Here is a 19,710-nt window from a genome sequence, read left to right as displayed (position 1 = left end):
GCAAGGATGAAGCATGGCATTCAAGCATGTAATTTTTAGTACTGAAACATAATGCTAAATGGTCCCGAAACATGGAAATATGGCACCCGATGCATGAAATAAGCCTCGAAACTCAAAACTAGTCCAATGCATTGAACCACAAGTATACAAAGCAAGCATTATTTGATCATGAAGTCTAAAGACAGAGCCAAGGCAGTCCCAAAACATGCACATTTCCAGTTTAAAGCACGGCCAAAAGATGCTAACATGATGGACTAAAATAGCATGCAACATTGGCTAGCAAGCATGGTTTACATGGCATGTATATGAAGCAAATGATAACTCATCAAACCAGCCAAAAATAGTGGATAAAATATGCCAAAATATGCCGAAATAATCACTGAAATGCAGCCAATGCATGCAAAAATGAGGGGCTTCTTTGGAAGGTTATTCAAGGGGTTGTTAAGCACATATAAGATAGACACTTAGCATGACCAAACCAACTCTGGAAATGAGTTATGACAGCTCTAAAACTCACAAAATTGGCCCTGAAATTAGTCAAGGAAGCATACGATGAAAGGCCCCCTCAAAAGGCCTTGAATGGAATTGTTCTACACATGCACTATAGACATAAAATATGATCAAAAGGGCCCCGGACAGACCTAAGGAAGACCTTAAAACCCACAAAATTGGACCCAAAAAGTGACTTCAATGCATGCAAAATAGAGCCCCTTTGGAAAGCCAATGATGCTAGTAAAGAAAATGAGGGGTGAGAGGGTCACCCCTCTATGATTTCAAAGCTCAAAACCTCATTAAAGCCACTAAAAATCCCTTGGATTTCAGTGGCTATGAGGCCAAAACAAGTCCAATGCAAATGCTCTAATGCATAGCCCTAAATATGAAGGAATGAAGCATGCAAGGAAGGAGATGACTCCAAACAGAAAAGTGACCTCAAGAAAACTTAAAGAGGAGGTCAAAATAAGAACTTTTTTAGTTTATAACAAATCTTGAAAATATTCACAAGTAAGGCTAATGTATGATGCAAAAAATAGCCCTAAAAGAGAGATAGAGGGTAAGGGGAAGTAGATGACCTCAAAAAGCAAATTACCCTTAAACAAAGTTGAAGAGGAGCTCAAAATATGACACTTTCTAGTTTATGACAAAGCCTAGAAATACTTGCAAGTGAAGCTAAGTAATGAAGCAAAAAAATGCAAGTTTAAGGGAAATAGACACTTACCCTTGAAGAGCCGACCTCCAGCAGCTTTTGGACCAAGTTGGTGAGCTTTCAACCTCTGTAAATGACTTCCAAGGTGCTGGAGTGGATGATGGAGGTGTGGTGCTAAGGGTTATAGTGCAAATGGACCAAGAAAATTAGGGTTTTAGAGCTTGGAATAGTGACAATGGAGGAGGGGGGTTATAAGCCTTAAGCAAAAATGTTCAACCTTTAGATATGAAGAGGAGGGCCTCTCTTATAGAGAAGAGAGGCCAAAGCTTATCTTGGAAGCTTCAAAGATTCTCCATACACGTGTATGGAGGATGTACCAAATGCCCCCCAGCTGGCACAGCTGTAAAGCATTCAGAGACGGCAAAAAAAAAAAAGCAGGCCAGCCAGTTCAAGTGGCCGGCCGGCCACTCCCCTTGGTCGGCCGACCAGGGGTCAAAAGGTTCAAGCAAAATTGCTGGTCGGCTTACCCAGAAAGGTGGCCTCCCAGATGAGTAGAATACAGCCCTGTGGTGAAAAACCAGAAAATGTGACCCAAGAGAGAGAAAAGCTAGCTTTTAAGCAAGGTTCAAAAGGGTCAAGAAGAGAAAACTGGTCGGCCTACCATATTGGTGGCCTCCCAGATGAGTAGATCACAATGGTGGTATGAAAAGCCAGAAATTGTGGCTCAAAAGTGGGAAAAACCAGCTTTCGGTCAGAAAAATCGGCTTTTGGAGAGAGAAAATGAGAAAACTGGCTTTTCAGGGGAAAAGGTGGCCAGACACCATCCTACCACTTTCCTAATAGTGAAAATAGGGTCTCTACCAAAAACGGACCAAAACGGATGCAAAACGAAGGTTCGGGGGCCAAAACGCGCGGTTCAGGGCCCCGAAAACAGGCTGTTAGGCACCGAAAGTGGCGTATGACCACGAAGGTAGTCTCCCGGGCCACAGTGTTCCTCTAAAGGGAGGAAATAAGATGTGTGCCAAAAACCGGAGCAATTGGAGGTAGATAAGCGGTCCCGAACCGAGGCACACGACTGACAGCTCCGAAAACCGGAAACCGGGCTCCAAACGGGAAAAATGGCCTACGACCACGAAACGAAGCCTACGGCCACTGAGAGATGGTCTACGAGACCTCTCCCTCCCTTCGGGAAGAGAAAATGGAGAAAACAAGAACCGGTTCGTAAACTGAGGCAAGGCACAAAAAGAGCCCCGAAGTCTGGAGGCAAGGCTTGCAGCCCAGACTCTGAAACCTCAGAACGAGCACAACATGCAACATCACTGAGCGCTCAACTGGTGACGTCTAAGTCTTAAGGTCGGTCAAAAATGGGGTGTCTATAGTTGCCCCTCTTTGACATAACTCGTAAGTCATAAGTGACGGGAGTGAATGTCAAAGCCCAGAGACGACCCATTTTTGACGAGGCCGAAGACTTAGACAAACATACAAGATAACAAAGATGTGCCCGCAGGCAGGGGCAAAATGCAAAATGGTATGCACAAAGCCAGATATAACTCATGATTATGCAAAGAAGCAAGCTGTAATGAAGCGCGCACGCAACAGTTTTAAGCAATAATGCAAAGCAATAACTACATTTTATGCAGTTTAAGAATGCGGAGAATTGTTCGATTCTCGCCACGTCTCACACGGAGAAGATACAATACCTGCACGATTCGTCTGGTCGCACCAGCTTCAAATGAACCGTACATACAATATTGTGCCTGAAAGAGGAAGAAACTTAACAAGTACAACATCATTAGCAACACATGTTCAATGCTACATCGAATGCAGAGAAACGGGGTGCCGATGGTAAAGCGTATCGCAATGCGAGAGACACGTGCGTGACAACGCAAGTTAAGCATAGAGGCATGACAATACCAATGAAACGTGCACAACAATGCAAGTGGTATGCATGAGAATGCAAGTGACGTGCATAACAATGCAGGATAAGTGCAAATTCGAATGCGTGTTTGACACGAAACAACGAGCAAAGAAATGCAAGTTTCGACGAGTGCGACTCAATCGCGACCTCCGGTTTACCTCTCGGAAGGGTCACAGCATACTCAAAAAGGATACATCTTGCTCTTGACGAGTGATGATGAGACACGCATCGAAAGTTGGAGTTAGAGTTCCCGCGGAGGGATTTCGCGACAAAAAGTGCACTTTTCTTGTACTTTCTCGGGTCCCGGGGACTCCAATCATCACCAAAATTTGCAGAGACCTTGTAGACCACTTTGGAAACACCACCGACCAGGTTTGGTCCCAGGGGGAGACCACCGACCAGGTTTAAGGGAGAAAGGTGGTCGGCCTACCAGAAAAGGTGGTCGGCCGACCACCTAGCCCAAATTCGGGGCACTTTGGTCTTTTTGCTCTCATTTCTTTAAATATACAAAGCCAAACACCTTTTGCTCATAGCTTCAGCTCCAAAACTACCTTCTCCTCCTTCCTAGACCATTTTCTTTCTCAGATCTGCGCTTTATACGCGTTTTCCAACGCCTCACGCCAAGTTGTTTCGCGAAAACTTTCAGTTCTCTTCACTTTGAACCGATGAAAATTTGATTTCAGAGCTTCTTTTCTCATTTTCACCACTTGAGGTAAGTTTGTCTCAATATTTAGAAGATTTTCTTGGGAGTTGACTTTTGTTGACTTTTTCATTTCCCGAGAGTTGACTTTTGTTGACTTTTTCTAATTTTGGCTCATTTCGCTCATTTTTGCTCCTTTTCGCAGATTTCTTGAAATGGCAGGTCAATTTCCCTACGGCGGAGGTTCTCCAGGCGCCGGAGGTGAGCCTGACATCATGTCTTTGCATCCGAGGGTTCGCCCCTTTATCCCCGAGAGGTACGATCCTCCGACTCATGTCCTCCCTCGGGCGATTTTTTACCACTTTACCGACTTTGACCCTCGAGCTCCTGTGGACCTGCTACTGCGGGAGCCGGAGTCCCATCTCTCCCATCAGGCACGAGAGGTACGTACTTCACCTTTTCACATTTCCTGCCTTAATTTTGCATTTTCCTTGCATTTCATGCTATGTATGCTTATTGCTCGTTCTGAACACATTCGCATGCCATACTTCTGGTCATTTTAGCACACAACTTGTTCTGCACGCTTAGTCTATAACACAATACTCTGTCTTGAACACATAGATGAATCTCTGAAATCTGAACACATAGCCCAAATTCGTAGGTGAACATGCAGCCCACATTTGATTGAAAGTTGAACACGTAGCCCAAACTTTAAATTTCTGAAATCTGAACACACAGTCCAAATTTGATGGTGAACACGCAGCCCACATTTGATTGAAAGTTGAACACGCAGCCCAAACTTTAAATTTCTGAAATCTGAACACGCAGCCCACATTTGATTGAAAGTTGAACACGCAGCCCAAACTTTAAATTTCTGAAATCGGAACACGCAACCCAAATTTGATGGTGAACACGCAGCCCAAACTTTAAGGTGTCGTTTGGTAACACTTACGTTTTCAGTTTTCTGTTTATATTTACAAAAATTTTAAAAACTCAAATAAAAACTTGTTTGATAAAATTTTTTATTTATAAATCAGTGGTCTCAATTTATAAATTTGGCCAAAAAATGAAAACACAAAAAATGGGTTTCCATTTTGAGTTTTCAGTTTTTTTTTTTTTTTTTTACCACCGAACACTAGCCACCACCCGTCACTATTTTCCACCACCATTTCCGCCACCACCACCCACCACCCACCCCCCACCACCTGCCACCATCACCACCACCCACCACCCCCCACCACCACCCACCAGCCACCCACTCGCCACCACTACCCACCCACTCGCCACCACTACCCACCCCTCGCCACCACCACCACCCACCATCCACCTGCCATCCACCCGTCACCACCCACCACCCGCCACTACCATCTACCACCCGCCACCTACTTGCCACTACCACCTGCCACCACTATCCACCACCTGCCACCACCAGCCACCCACCACCACTAGCCACCTGCCACCCACCCGCCACCCACCTGCCACCACCACCCACCATCCACCACCACCCACTCGCTACCACCTACCACCCGCCACCGTCACCTACCCACCCGCCACCTACTCGCCACCACCCACCATCACTCGCCATCTGCCACTTACCTGCCATCACCACCCGCCACCACCACCACCACCACCACCCACTTGCTACCACCCGCCACCGTCACCCACCCACCAACCATCACCACCCACCCGCCATCCGCCACCCACCTACCACCACCACCCATCATTCGTCACCACCACTACCACCACCCACTCGCTACCACCCACCACCCCCCACCATCACCCACCCACCCGCCACCGTCACCCACCCATCCACCACCACCGCCACCTATCCGCCACCACCACCCACCCGCCACTACCCACCACCACCCGCCATCCGCTACCCACCTGCCGCTACCACCCATCACCCGCTACCACCACCACCACCACTTACTCGCTACCACCCACCACCCGCCACTGTCACCCACTCACCCACCACCACCACCCACCCGCTACCACCCACCACCACTAGTTACCCACCACCCACCGTCACCACTTTCCACCACTGTTTTTTTCCGCCACTTTCCACTTCTCACTCTTTTTTATATTTTTAAGATTTTTTAAATATTTTGTCAATTACCAAACACGTTTGTAGTTTATGTTTTTCTAAAAATAAACAAAAAATAAACAAAAACCAGTTTATAAAATTTTTGTAAATATAAACTGAAAACGTAAACGTTACCAAACATACCCTAAATTTTTGAAATCTGAACACACAGCCCAAATTTGATTGTGAACACGCAACTCACATTTGATTGAAAGTTGAACACGCAGCCCAAACTTTAAATTTCTGAAATCTAAACACGCAGCCCAGATGTGATTGTGAACACGCAGCCCACATTTGATTGAAAGTTGAACACGCAGCCCAAACTTTAAATTTCTGAAATCTGAACACGCAGCCCAAATTTGATGGTGAACACGCAGCCCACATTTGATTGAAAGTTGAACACGCAGCCCAAACTTTAAATTTCTGAAATCTAAACACACAGCCCAAATTTGATGGTGAACACGCAGCCCACATTTGATTGAAAGTTGAACACGCAGCCTAAACTTTAAATTTCTGAAATCTGAACACGCAGCCCACATTTGATTGAAAGTTGAACACGCAGCCTAAACTTTAAATTTCTGAAATCTGAACACATAGCCCAAATTCGATAGTGAACACGCAGCCCACATTTGATTGAAAGTTGAACACGCAGCCCAAACTTTAAATTTCTGAAATCTGAACACACAGCCCAAATTCGATTGTGAACACGCAGCCCACATTTGATTGAAAGTTGAAAACGCAGCCTAAACTTTAAATTTCTGAAATCTGAACACACAGCCCAGATGTGATTGTGAACACGCAGCCCACATTTGATTGAAAGTTGAACACGCAGCCCAAACTTTAAATTTCTGAAATCTGAACACGCAGCCCAAATTTGATGGTGAACACGCAGCCCACATTTGATTGAAAGTTGAACACGCAGCCCAAACTTTAAATTTCTGAAATCTAAACACACAGCCCAAATTTGATGGTGAACACGCAGCCCACATTTGATTGAAAGTTGAACACGCAGCCTAAACTTTAAATTTCTGAAATCTGAACACGCAGCCCAAATTTGATGGTGAACACGCACCCCACATTTAATTGAAAGTTGAACACGCAGCCCAAACTTTAAATTTCTAAAATCTGAACACACAGCCTAGATTTGATTGTGAACACGTAGCCCACATTTGATTGAAAGTTGAACACGCAGCCTAAACTTTAAATTTCTGAAATTTGAACACGCTGCCCAAATTTGATTGTGAACACGCAGCCCACATTTGATTGAAAGTTGAACATGCAGCCCAAACTTTAAATTTCTGAAATCTGAACACACAGCCCAAATTTGATGGTGAACACGCAGCCCACATTTGATTGAATTTGATTTGATTTGCACACAGCTCATTTCCTTCATTTGCACATAATTTATTCATTCCATTCTAAAACCGAATACATGTGTTCGTTATGAATGCAGACATCCTCCCGCGTTACACAGGGATACGGTTCTATTGCTGCGAGAGATTGGTACACGGAGCTCCTGGAGGCTGTCCGCGATTGGGTTGATCTGGCAGGATTCGGGAGCTTTTGTACCGGGATATCTCGCTACCCAGCTAGTCGGACATTGATGGGCGCCCTAGTGGAGAGATGATGGTAGGAATGGCAACGGGGCGGGGCGGGGCCGGGATCGCACTCCCCGTCCCCGATCCCCGATGGTAGAAATCCCCCCGGCCCCGGCCCCGATCCCCGACGGGGAACCTCTCACTGTCCCCACCCCCACCCCCTAACGGGGATCGGGTTTCCCCGACCCCGAACATTCCCCGACCTTAAAAAAAAAAAAATGTTCAGCCACACAAAACAACAGTAATTCTAAAGCTCCTTTTCGTCAAAACAAATAAATAAATAAACAAAAGATCAATTCAAAAACCTATATCAGAAATTAGGGTTTTCCAGTTTAATTCAAGCTCAAATATTTTAAAAATTAGACAATCCCAGCTCAAATTGGGGTTGTCCAGCAACATCAGTGACTTCATCATCATCAACATCATCATTATCACCAACAAAAAATAATTAAAAAAAAAATCAAACAGATGTCCATTTTTGTGCTAGATTGTACCAGATCTGGGGGTTTTGAACTAGATCTGAGGAAGATGGGTGACTGTGACGGACGGCGATGGGGAGGGGGGAGGAGGACAGCGGCGATGGGGGGAGGGACGACGGCGATGGGGAGGGGGGGAGGAGGACAGCAGCTGTGTGGAGGAGAGCCAACGGACAGCAGCGATGGGGAAGAGGCCGACGATCGGCGGTGATGTGAGGAGGGAGATCGGCGATGGATGGACGATGGTGACGCCGTGAGAGCAGCTGCGTAGAGAGAGAGAGAGAGGGGGAGAGACAGAGGTTGAGACCATGACTCATGAGAGAAACGAAATGCATCTTTTGAAATGCATGTGAGTGACTCAAAGTGAGGTAGAGTCAAACATTGCATATATCTATGAGGAATATTCGGAGAATATCCGGGGAGTTAAGCGGGGATATTTCGGGGACGGGGCCGGGCCGGGCCGGGCCGGGGTTGGGATACCTATCCTCGTCCCCGGCCCGAAAACAGTCGGGGATTTTATTTTTAATACCATCCCCGGCCCTATGGGGATAATTTTCGGGGAAAAACCGTTATAATCGGGGTCGGGGGATCGGGTCCCCGTCGGGCCGGGTTGAAATTGCCATCCCTAGATGGTGGGACACCACCAACTCTTTTCATTTCTCAGCTGCCGGGGATATGACCATGACCCCATTTGACTTTGCCGTGTTGACGGGCCTTGACGTGGGAGGCTGGGCGATCCCTTACGACGAGGACTTGGGCGAGTGGGAGGCTGCCTGGATTCATCTGTTGGGAGCTCGCCCACCGGTAGACCGATCTTCGGGTCGAGTCCGATATGCCTGGTTTTCTACACAGTTCAGGGGGACTGAGCTCGAGACTCCTGAGGAGATTGCACAGTACGCCCGCGGGTTTTGGATGTTCCTCTTCGGGACCACTCTGTTCGCCGACAGGGGGAACACCATTGGGCTATATTTGCTGAGTGCCTTGGTAGACCTCACACAGGTTAGTCAGCATGACTGGGGTGGCGCCAGCTTGGCTACCCTCTATTGCTATATGAGTGCGACCTCCCGCGGACGGGGGAACATAGTCGGCGGCTATTGGAGAGCCTGAGAGGTACCTTCTGCCCTCTTGATTCACATTTCTGCTTTTCATTATCTGTATATTGCACACACGGCACACTTTACATTCTATACTTACATTCTGCCCTCAGTATTTTGTATTCAGATTCTGCACTCATCATTCTGTATTCTGATGGCTTTTGCCCTATTTTCCACAGTTATGGGTCTTCGCGTACTTTTCGACACTAGCCCCGGAGCTCGAGGTGGAGGCCCCTCTCATGACCCCTTATTCGCTCGTCTTCGAGGGCCAGTACCGGTCGCGGCCCTGGGAGACTCTCCCCTACCTGCGGCAGTATTTTGACACAGAGCCGGCGACCGAGGTATGTCAGAACTCTTAGTTCTTCCCGTGTTCATCTTTGATTCATGCTTGGACATTTGCGATTTCTAATCGGCTTATGCATTGGCTATCCGCAGATCTTATGGCAGCCCTGGGTGCCTTTGGGTGAGGATCTCCGATTCCAGTTTGCCGGAGGATGGGCCTCTTCCCGGTATAGGATCTTGTTCGAGGGGCCAGTTGGTAGGGCCTGGTTTCTAGGGGAACACTTTCTTCGTCAAACTATGGGCTTCCCTGAGCCGAGTGCCCCTTCAGCACCCCCAGACGATATGCGGCTCGCTGATAGGCTTACTCCCCAGGGTGTCATTGATGCCAGGCTGGGCATTGATGCACTGCTGCATTTGGAGGACGGGGAGTACGTGACCTACCGTCACACCTACTTGATGCCTCCATTGACAGGTGTTTGTACTCCCTCGAGGAGGTCTACCGACATGCCGTCTTCGAGTCGCACCCGAGCTAGAGACATTCCTTCTGCCAGTAGGGCTGGCACATCTAGAGGTGGGGCTGGACTGGTCCCCCGATTCCCCCGACTTATCATCATGCCGGATGGCCAGGTATCCCGACTGAGTTGACGAGATAGAGATACGGGGCTTCCTACCCAATTCCGCTAGAGCCTCCTATGCCAGATCATCCATACACCAGAGACCCTGACTCACCACCGGTATGTTTTACAGCTTTGCTTTTATCACTCAGATACTTGGACATTCATTCATTCACTGATGATTTGCACTTGCATCTGCAGCCTACCACGGAGTATGCTGAGGGGTTACTCGGGTTAGTGGCCTCGTTCGAAGGCATGGTCTTGCGGAGAGAGGCGCAGTTGTCCATCATGGGCGTCTCGGTACTGTTTAGTTTTCTTGCATTTATCATATTTCTGATGACATGCTGAATTTGAACATTTCACTGCATTGATTGACCGACTGTATACGGAGAGCACATCTGACACACACCACATCCATGTACTATATTTGCATACATCCACTCCATGTAGCTTTTTATCTGTACATCTGATATACATATTTTGGCTGATGTATTCAAATTGCACTCTTTCTTTTCAGATGCCTCCGATATATACCGGACCACAGGCCGGGCCATCTGGGCCTTCTGGAGGAGCTGGGCCATCTAGGCCTTCTCGAAGAGCCGAGAGAGGGGAGTCGTCTTGTGGACGAGGCGGGCGCAGAGCACATATCATTGAGGAGGAGTCCAGTGAGGAGGAGGAGTCTACGCATCGTCAGTCAGAGACATCTGCTGGCAGAGAGGATGACTCTGAGTCCGGCTCTGAGGGCGGAGGTGATGCCGAGGAGGATCTCGAGGATGACAGCTCTGACTCAGATGGCGATGATGGTGCTGAGGTTGTTCCGCAGAAGAGGACGAAGAGGGCCTCTTTTTCTTACGCTTGAGAGCACAGATGTTCCCTGCTTTATTTGCCTTTTTTTACTAGTAGTTGTAGCACATTGTACATTATTAGGCAGTTTTTATTTTCTGTAAAACTTGTACCCTTGTTGTAAAATGTTGTAACAAAGGAAACATGATGGAATGAAACAGCTTTTGTTCAAAAAAGTGTTGTATTTTATGTTCTTGCATCGCATCGCATTATTTTGCACAAAAATGAGATTGAATGGAAATCATGCATTGAAAATTGCCAAGTCAGGTAGTGAACCGACGCAACAAACAAAGCAACTTAACTTACTAAGAAAGGACAGAACCTTAGCAAGTTTATAACTCGATAAGCAAGACACAACAATGTTGATTAAACTTACAACTCGATAAGCAAGACACAACAATGTTGATAAATAAAGAGTAACAACTCAAAACACAAAACTTGTCAACTCAACAAAACTTAACAACTTGGTAAGCCTAATAACTCGATAAGCAAAGCAACAAATCGATAAACAAAAACAACAACTCAATAAGCAGGATTTAACAACAACCCCATAGACAAATGCATTTCAGATGATCTGGGTGACGGAACGCATCCGAAACAGAGGAAAACTCGCACCTTTAACGCCCCCAATGCATAGAAATGCTTGAAACTTTCTTCTAGAGGCTAGAACAAGACCAAAGCCAACCTCCTTTTGATGGCCGACCACCTAAGGGAGCTGGCCGACTAGCTTTTTGCATTAGAGGGGAGAGGGGTGGTCGGCTTGCCAGAAAAGGTGGCCGGCCGGCCACCTAGCTTGGCAACCACCAAATTTTTGACATGTGTCCTCCGAACAGTGCCTTATCCTCTTTAAAAACTCCAGCCTTGTGGTTCTCTCATTTCACCTTAGTTTTGCACCAAAATGGAAGCATTTCTTACCCAAAATCTCACAACTTGGATTGCTTCTCTAGATGGCTCGGAAAAGTTGAACTTCCGGGGTTTCGGCTTGAATGCACTATTTACACTGAGCCGTACTTCGCTGCACATTCCGTTCCTTCATGCCGCGGCGAGGTTTTGGAATCCGGTAACACACGTCTTTAGCTTCGGCGGGCAAGAGATGTGTCCGACCTTCAAAGATTTTTAAGTTTTGATGGAATTTGAGCACCATGAAGAGATTTTGTCCCAGCTTCGCTTCGGTCACGCCCAAGCTTTAGGACAGATGTGTGGGCTCACCATGCACGATGCTCAGTCTCTGATCTGCAACGGGGAACTGGATATCCTTGGCTTGATTCATCGCTTTTCTGATGCTGGTAACCGTCATTGGCAAGGTTTTCGGCAACACGCCCTTTGCTTGTGCATGGTATCTCACTTTTTGCTTGCCCCGGGCTTTAGCAGATCTAGCATCCGTCTGATTGAAGTTGCTCAAGGCTTGAAAGAAGGAAAGAGCTGCATTGCCATGACATTGGCCGAGACGCTGATGGGCTTGGATGCTTTCTATCGCCGAGAGATGACCAGATTCGCGGGAAGTCCACTACTGCTGCAGGTAATGTTTCCCACCATTTCTCACTTATATATTGCTCACATCACTCGGCCCTCAGGCTCGGTTTTTCTCACAAAATCCTTTTCTTACATTTCTCTCATTGTACATCTCTCTATTCTTTATTTTCTCATTTTTCATCCCTCCCCAGGTATGGCTGATGGATAAATTGCAGGTTGTGGACTCTTGCCCAGCCTACTTAGCTCGCGGCTACTTCTTCCGACAACGACTAGTTGATGCCCTTGATGAGGGATGGTGGTTCGACTGGATGTGCAATTTGTCTGTAGACCACATTGCTTGGCGCTGTCCTTGGCTCAATCTCCCGACAATGAGCTATAGCATGTCCCGACAGACCGGGATCCAGTTGATTGGTCTGACTCACTGTGTGTTCTATTTTCCATTCCGGTTCCGGCGTTAGTTTGGCCATGATCAGACTTGCCCGCTAGAGGGGATAGAGTATCCTGCTGCATTCCCGGTTCGAGGCGCACAGCTTGCCCGGTATGCCACAGCATGGAGGACTAGAGAGCTCTTGGCCCCTGCTCCTACTTTCAGTTGCACCTTGTCTGATGAGTGCTTGGATTGGCTCAATGAAGAGGCACAGGAAGGGCCTACTTTGGCATCAGAGGCTTCGACCAGCTCTGGGAGGGGGCGCAGGAACACCTGACTTAGCTATGCCTCGAATTTATTGCTTTATTAGTACTTTCAAGTTTTCTTTATGATTGTAATAAAAAGCAACTTCAATTTGTATGCAAGAGCAAGAGAACTCTGTATTGAAATCAATGAAATTGAAGGTTGTGGGTACTGAAAATTTTCCGCTTTGGTCCAAAAATGGTCTAAGTTGTAAAAGGATTAATCTTGAACAAAGTCAATTTTTATTAAAACTTTTCAAAACCATTTTCGATATGGAATCAGAACTGGACATGCTTGAGATCTGTCACAGAGATGCACAACCCTGGATCCCTGTAACTAGAAAGTTGCCCCTAGTTTGAAGAGTACCGCGGCATTGCATAGCAACGGAAAGTTGCCCCTAGTCTGAAGAGCACTGCACCGGAGATCATAACCGAACTCTTGAATGCTGAATAGACAAAGATGGCCGAGATGATCAAATGGACAAAGTTGATCGGGGAAAAGTTTATGGCTGAACTTCAGGATGAAGTTGCCTACATATCCCAAAGATGGGAATCAAGCCTTACGTAGTTCAGGCTTAGGTTCACTCGAGTATTTTCACTCTCCTTTTACGCTCTAACTTTTACCAAGGCCGCCCTTTGCGGGTTTTCAACCTTGCGAGCTCAGTTTTATATTTTCCAGTTTTTCAATGCTCTAACTTTTGCCTAGGTCGCCCTTTGCGGGTTTTCGGCCTAGGGAGCCTCTCAGGGTTAATATTTCTTCAACTTGTCCATGTTGATCGGTTGCGAGAACTCCAAGCCATCTAGGTCCATTAGAACCACCGCTCTACCTGACCATATTGACTTGATGATGTAGGGACCAGTCCAATTGGGTCTGAACTTGCCCCTTGGGTCGTGGATGGGAGCTCGGTTGTCTTTGAGCACCAAATCTCCTTCTTTTTTATTCCTAGACTTAACTTTTTTGTTGAAAGCCCGGGCAATTCTGCGCTGATATCCTTGAACATGGTACAATGCTTTCAGTCTGCGCTCATCAAAAAGCATGAGTTCTTCAAATCTGTTCTGTTGCCAATCTGCTTCGGCTATCTGACACTCAGCTAGCACTCGCAAAGACGGAACCTCGATTTCAATAGGTAGAACAGCCTCCATCCCATAAACTAATGAATACGGAGTTGCCCCAATAGAAGTTCTAATTGAAGTCCGGTACCCCCACAGAGCAAACGGCAGCTTGTCTGGCCAATCTCGGTAGGTTTCCACCATCTTCTGCAATATGTGTTTGATATTCTTGTTGGCGGCCTCAACCGCTCCATTGGTTTGCGGCCGGTATGTGGATGACTTATGAAAAGCCACGTTGTATTTCTCTAACAAGGCAATCACTTCCTTCTTGAAGTGGGAACCATTATCTGAAATGACCTCGTTTGGGACCCCATAACAACAGATGATGTTGTTTCTGATGAACTTTGCAACATGCGAAGCCTTCAACACCGCATAAGACTGGGCCTCAACCCACTTCGTGAAATAATCTATCGCGACCAGGATGAACTCATGCCCGTTAGACCCCTTCGGAGTGACAGCCCCGATCACATCGATTCCCCAAACTGAAAATGGCCATGGCAAAGTCATATTGTACAACTTTGATGGCGGGATGTTCATGTGGTTTGCATGGATCTGACATTTGTGGCATCGCCGAACAAAGTCGATACAATCCTCCTCCATGGTGGACCAGTAGTAACCCTGTCTGAGGATCTTCCGTGCCAGCATCACCCCGTTCATATGTGCTCCACATTCTCCTCCATGGATGGCCTCCATTAGGCGTTTTGATTCTTCAGCTTCAACGCATAGCTTATGCATTCCCAGATGACCTCTCTTGTACAATTTACCTCCACATATGATGAATTGAACAGCCATTCTTCTGATTGCCCTTTTATCCTTGGCATTTGCCCCTGGTGGATACGCCTCTTTCTCCAAGAAGTTCCAAATGTCGTAATACCAGGGGTTCTCATCTTGAACCTCGTCTATAGTAGCAATTGGCTCGTAAGCTGGCACAAACTTCTGGTCAATAATGACTGGACGCATCCGGACTCCAAACGGGATGTCTATCATAGAAGATAGAGTTGCTAGTGAATCTGTGAACCTGTTGTTCTCTCTTGCTAGATGAGCAAAGTTTAGCTTTTCAAACCGAGGAATTAACAAATCCAGGGCTTGATGGTACATCATCATCTTTTCTTCTTTGACTTTCCACTCTCCTTTCGCTTGAGATACAACAAGGTTCGAGTCACCGATGACGTCCAACCGTTTTGCCCCTAGTTCCAAGGCTGCTTCTAGACTGGCAATGCATGCCTCATACTCTGCTTCGTTGTTCGAGACTTTGAACCGGAGCTTGAAGGCTAGAGGGATACGGGAATTATCGGGTGCTATCAACAACACTCCTATTCCATACCCATACTGGTTGGATGCTCCGTCGAAATACATCATCCAAAACTCGTCGTCGATATGCAAAATGGCCTCATCTGGGAATAAGTACTCAACTGCTTCACCCCCTTCCACTGGATGATCGGCTAAGAATTCTGCAACTGCTCTTCCCTTGACCGACTTGCGCGTCACATATTTTGGATCGAATTCAAAAAGCAACAACAACCAACGAGCTAGCCTACCCGTAAGTGCCGGTTTCTCAAAGAGATATTTGATGGGATCTAATCTCGAAACCAACATTACAGAGTGAGCTAACAAGTAGTGCCGCAGCTTCCTGCTAGCCCATACCAAGGCTAAGCAAGCCTTCTCCAATGGTGTGTAGCGAGTCTCATACTCCAGCATCTTCTTGCTCAGATATTAGATGGCCCTTTCCACTTTGTCCTCTGATTCTTGCGCGAGCATGCAGCCCATTGTGGTCTCAGTCACTGAAAGGTACAATATCAACAGTCTTCCCGGCTCTGGTGGTGACAACACAGGTGGGTTCTGTAAATATTCTTTGATCTTTTGAAAAGCAGCTTGGCATCGGTCGTCCCACTGGAATTTCTTTCCTTTCTTCAGGAGACCAAAAAGTGGTTCACAAGTCAAGGTTAATTTTGAGATAAACCATCTTATGAATTGCACTTTACCCAGAAAGCCTCGCACCTCCTTTTCAGTCCTTGGTGGTGGCATTTCTAGGATGGCCTTGATTTTGGAAGGGTCGACTTCGATACCTCTCTGTGTAATGAGAAACCCCAGCATTTTCCTTGTTGTAACACCGAACGTACACTTCTGAGGATTCAGCCGCAACCAGAATTCTCTAATCCTTTGAAAGAACTTTTGCAAGGTGGTGTAGTGGCCCTCTCTTTCCTTGGACTTGACAATCATGTCGTCCACGTACACCTCAACCTCTTTGTGGATCATGTCATGTAATATTGTGGTCACGGCTCGTTGATATGTAGCTCCAGTGTTCTTCAGCCCAAACGGCATTACTCTGTAGTAGTAGGTCCCCCACGGGGTGGTGAAGGCAGTCTTTTCTCGATCTTCAGGTGCCATCACTATTTGGTTGTAGCCTGAGAAGCCATCCATAAACGAAAGCAAAGCATGCCCCGCTGTGAAGTCCACTAACTCATCAATGTGCGGCAAGGGAAAGTCGTCCTTCGGACTAGCTCTGTTCAAATCCCTAAAATCCACGCATACCCGGATCCTACCATCCTTCTTCGGCACTGGAACAATGTTGGCCAACCAAGTCGGATATTCGGATACCTGCAGGAAACCTGCGTCAATTTGCTTGGTGACTTCTTCCTTAATCTTGGGAGCCCAGTCCGGGCGGATCCTTCTAAGTTTTTGCTTAACGAGTCGGGCCTCGGGGTCAAGAGGGATCCGGTGCTGTACAATCTCAGGATCAATTCCAGGCATGTCTTCGTAGGACCACGCGAAAACATCTTTGAAATCTTTTAATAAAGCGACTAAGCACTCGCGTTCCTCCGAAGACAGCGTGGACCCGATCTGGACCAACCGTGGGTCCTCCTCAGTACCGACATTCAATTAAGCGTTGCAAAACCGGAGGAATTTGTTCCTCGTCGTTTTCATCAAAATTTTGAAAATCTGAATTAATGCAATAAATCAAGGGCACAAAAAAGTACTCAGAAACCACAGCTACTTGATTCTCATTAAGCACATCCAAATCGTCCGATTCTTCGGTTACAACAAACTCAAAAGAGAAAGAAAAAGACGACCTGGACAAGACTGTGGCATCCAGGTTATCATCCCCAGGATTACCAGACTCAGACTCAGTCGAGTTGGAACCTGATTCCGACTCACAAGATTCGGTGGAATCAGATTTCGGCTCACTACCAGACCCGGTGCTGCTGGACAAAAATCCCTCTTCATACTGCCAAATGAGAGAGGGTGCGATAGATGCATCCAAAATGTTTGCCGGTAGGCCCGCAGCCATTCCGTTCTCGATCATGCATACCGAGAAGTTATCCCCCAAGCACTTCTGTTCGATTGGAGGATCTGAAAGTAGACACGCTAGCGCTACCCCCATTTCACTTTCGACGTCCTCGGACTCCACTTTCTTGCTCTGCTCAACCTCAGCTAATGGGTCTGTCTGCTCTCTGGCAACATCATCCCCGGGTAACTGCAGCTCAAAGAAGATCTCAAACCCCGGCACGTGCTTCCTCTCCGCGTTCAGCCACGGCTCTGGGAAGCCACAGAACAGAAAGTCCTCCCCCTCTCGGACGAAGCGTCCGTTTAGGGTACCCTGAATGGGCCGGTGCATTAAGTCAAAAGGCTTCCCCGCCTTCTTCACTCTGGCTCTCCCAGCCATCTCCTTACCCTTCCTTATCCAATCCTCTTTGGTGGGAAAATAACCCAAACCAAAGGTATGTGGGTTATGTGGCACCTCGGCCGATGCTGCGACGCCCTTCCGGCCGCTCTTTCCCAATCCCATCCCGGGGATATGTTGAAGCTTGTTCATGAGGTATACTGATTGAGCACTAACATACACCCCCTCATTAACAGCTAAGATATTCTACATGACCCGGGCCTTAGCTAGGGTAAAACCGGATAAGAACACATCCTTCATACCGTGCTCAATTTCCAAAACTGGCGTAGATACTTCCGGCGGTGGATGGATCGATGAATTCCCAAAACAATGGCTACTCCCTTTCCATGGGGGTATTTCACCATTTGATGCAAGGTAGAAGAAACTGCCTTCACTTGATGCAGCCATGGCCGCCCCAAGAGTAGATTAAAAGTGGCGGGCACCTCTAGGATGTGAAAGTCAATTTCATGCTTCCCTGGCCCAACCTTGGTTTGAATTTTCGCTGTCCCCATGACTTCTCTGCTTGTGTTGTCGTATGCCCGAATCACCTGGGCTATTGGCACAAAGTCCGCGGTCTTCAAGCCAATTGCATAGGCAGTCCTCACTGGACATACATTGATGGCGGACCCTGTGTCGACAAGCACCACGGGTATCCATTTATTTCTGCACTCCACGGAGATGTAGAGTGGCTTGTTGTGGTTCGCACCCTCAGGTGGCAGTTCTTTGTCAGAAAAGGTCAACATCGGGGTAGCTCCTCCCGAAAAAACTAAGCCTACCAGTTGTTCGGGCGTGGTGTCTATAGAGAGCTTGGCCTTATCCATGGCCGATAAGACAGTTTGTCGATGCACTCACGATGCCATAAGCAGTCCCCAGATGGAGATGTCTGCTTGTATCTTCTTTAACTGCTTTAGTACAGCCTCTTCTTCGACTTGCTTCTCTTTCTGTCTCTCAACTTCCTTATCCTTCCCAGATGCCTCCGTCTGGTCTAGGTGCGGGGGCTTGAAATACCGTCCGCTTCTCGTTATATGATCGACCTCACCGATATACCAGGTATCATCTGGCTGATTACACCCCCAATCCTCATCCGTGTGGGCAAGACATAAATCATCGTTTTCCCACCACATTCCGTCGACAGCCAACAGACACCTGTCTGGCTCCGGTTCAATTACACTCGCAGTACTCTCCGTCCACATGCTCGCAGCATTCTCCATCTTCGTGCACACAGCACTCTCAGCCCCCTCAGGGCCTTTAGCTTTCCTAATTCTCTCGGCATCCTCAAACCTTTCTTATTCCAGCTGCGTCAATACAGCTGGCTGTTCAACAATTCCCGCATTCATAATGCCCAAGTCTCGAGCCGAATTCTTAGCACTGGCGCTCTCCGGCGATTCATTCTGATTTCCGGCCCTTCCGGTCACCACTGATATACTTGCCTCTGCCGGGCCCTGTTCTAACTGAGCTTCGTCAACAACGTCTGGCAAGTCATCAAGCCACCCAATAGCCTCTGCCGATTCCTCATAATCAAACCAGTTGATTGCCGCGTCTCCTGGATCTTGGTCGTTGAAAAACTGGAGGTTGGCCAAGTCTTCTTCCACGACTGTCAAACCATCTGTCCCCTGCTCAAATCTATCTCCTCGGATCACACACAGCTCTTCCCTCTCTGGCAATTCAATATTAGGCTCAAACTGGCTTGCTGGCAGAATGTAATCACTCGGATCATAGGCTTCCCCAGCGACACTCCCAGACTGCTCAAACCCTGATTGAACAATTCCAATCTCCTCTGTTCCATCCTTGCCAGTCACCACCATTGGCTTGGGTTGGGTTCTGGAGATGTCCAACATGCACAAAGAGTTAGTGTAGTCAGGAAAGAGCACCTCTGGCTTAGGCAGGTGGGAAGGAGTGATATATATGCTGGGATCGTGAGACACGACCCCAGTCTGAATAAAGTTGATTCTTTTGGGAGGTGGAGCTTGGTTGTGCGGTGGAAGAGGGTTTGTTGTGACATTGGGTTTTTCTGGAGGTACAATCACCTGTTTGTCAATGAGGTCTTGAATCTCATGACGCAATCTATAACATTGGTCAGTGTCATGACCATGTTATTGGTGATA

Source organism: Camellia sinensis, chromosome 7 (assembly GCF_055761805.1).
Source record: "Camellia sinensis isolate YWXY chromosome 7, ASM5576180v1, whole genome shotgun sequence".
Lineage (NCBI taxonomy): Eukaryota > Viridiplantae > Streptophyta > Magnoliopsida > Ericales > Theaceae > Camellia > Camellia sinensis.
The sequence above is the reverse complement of the archived record's forward strand: the minus strand, read 5'-3'. Positions refer to the sequence as shown.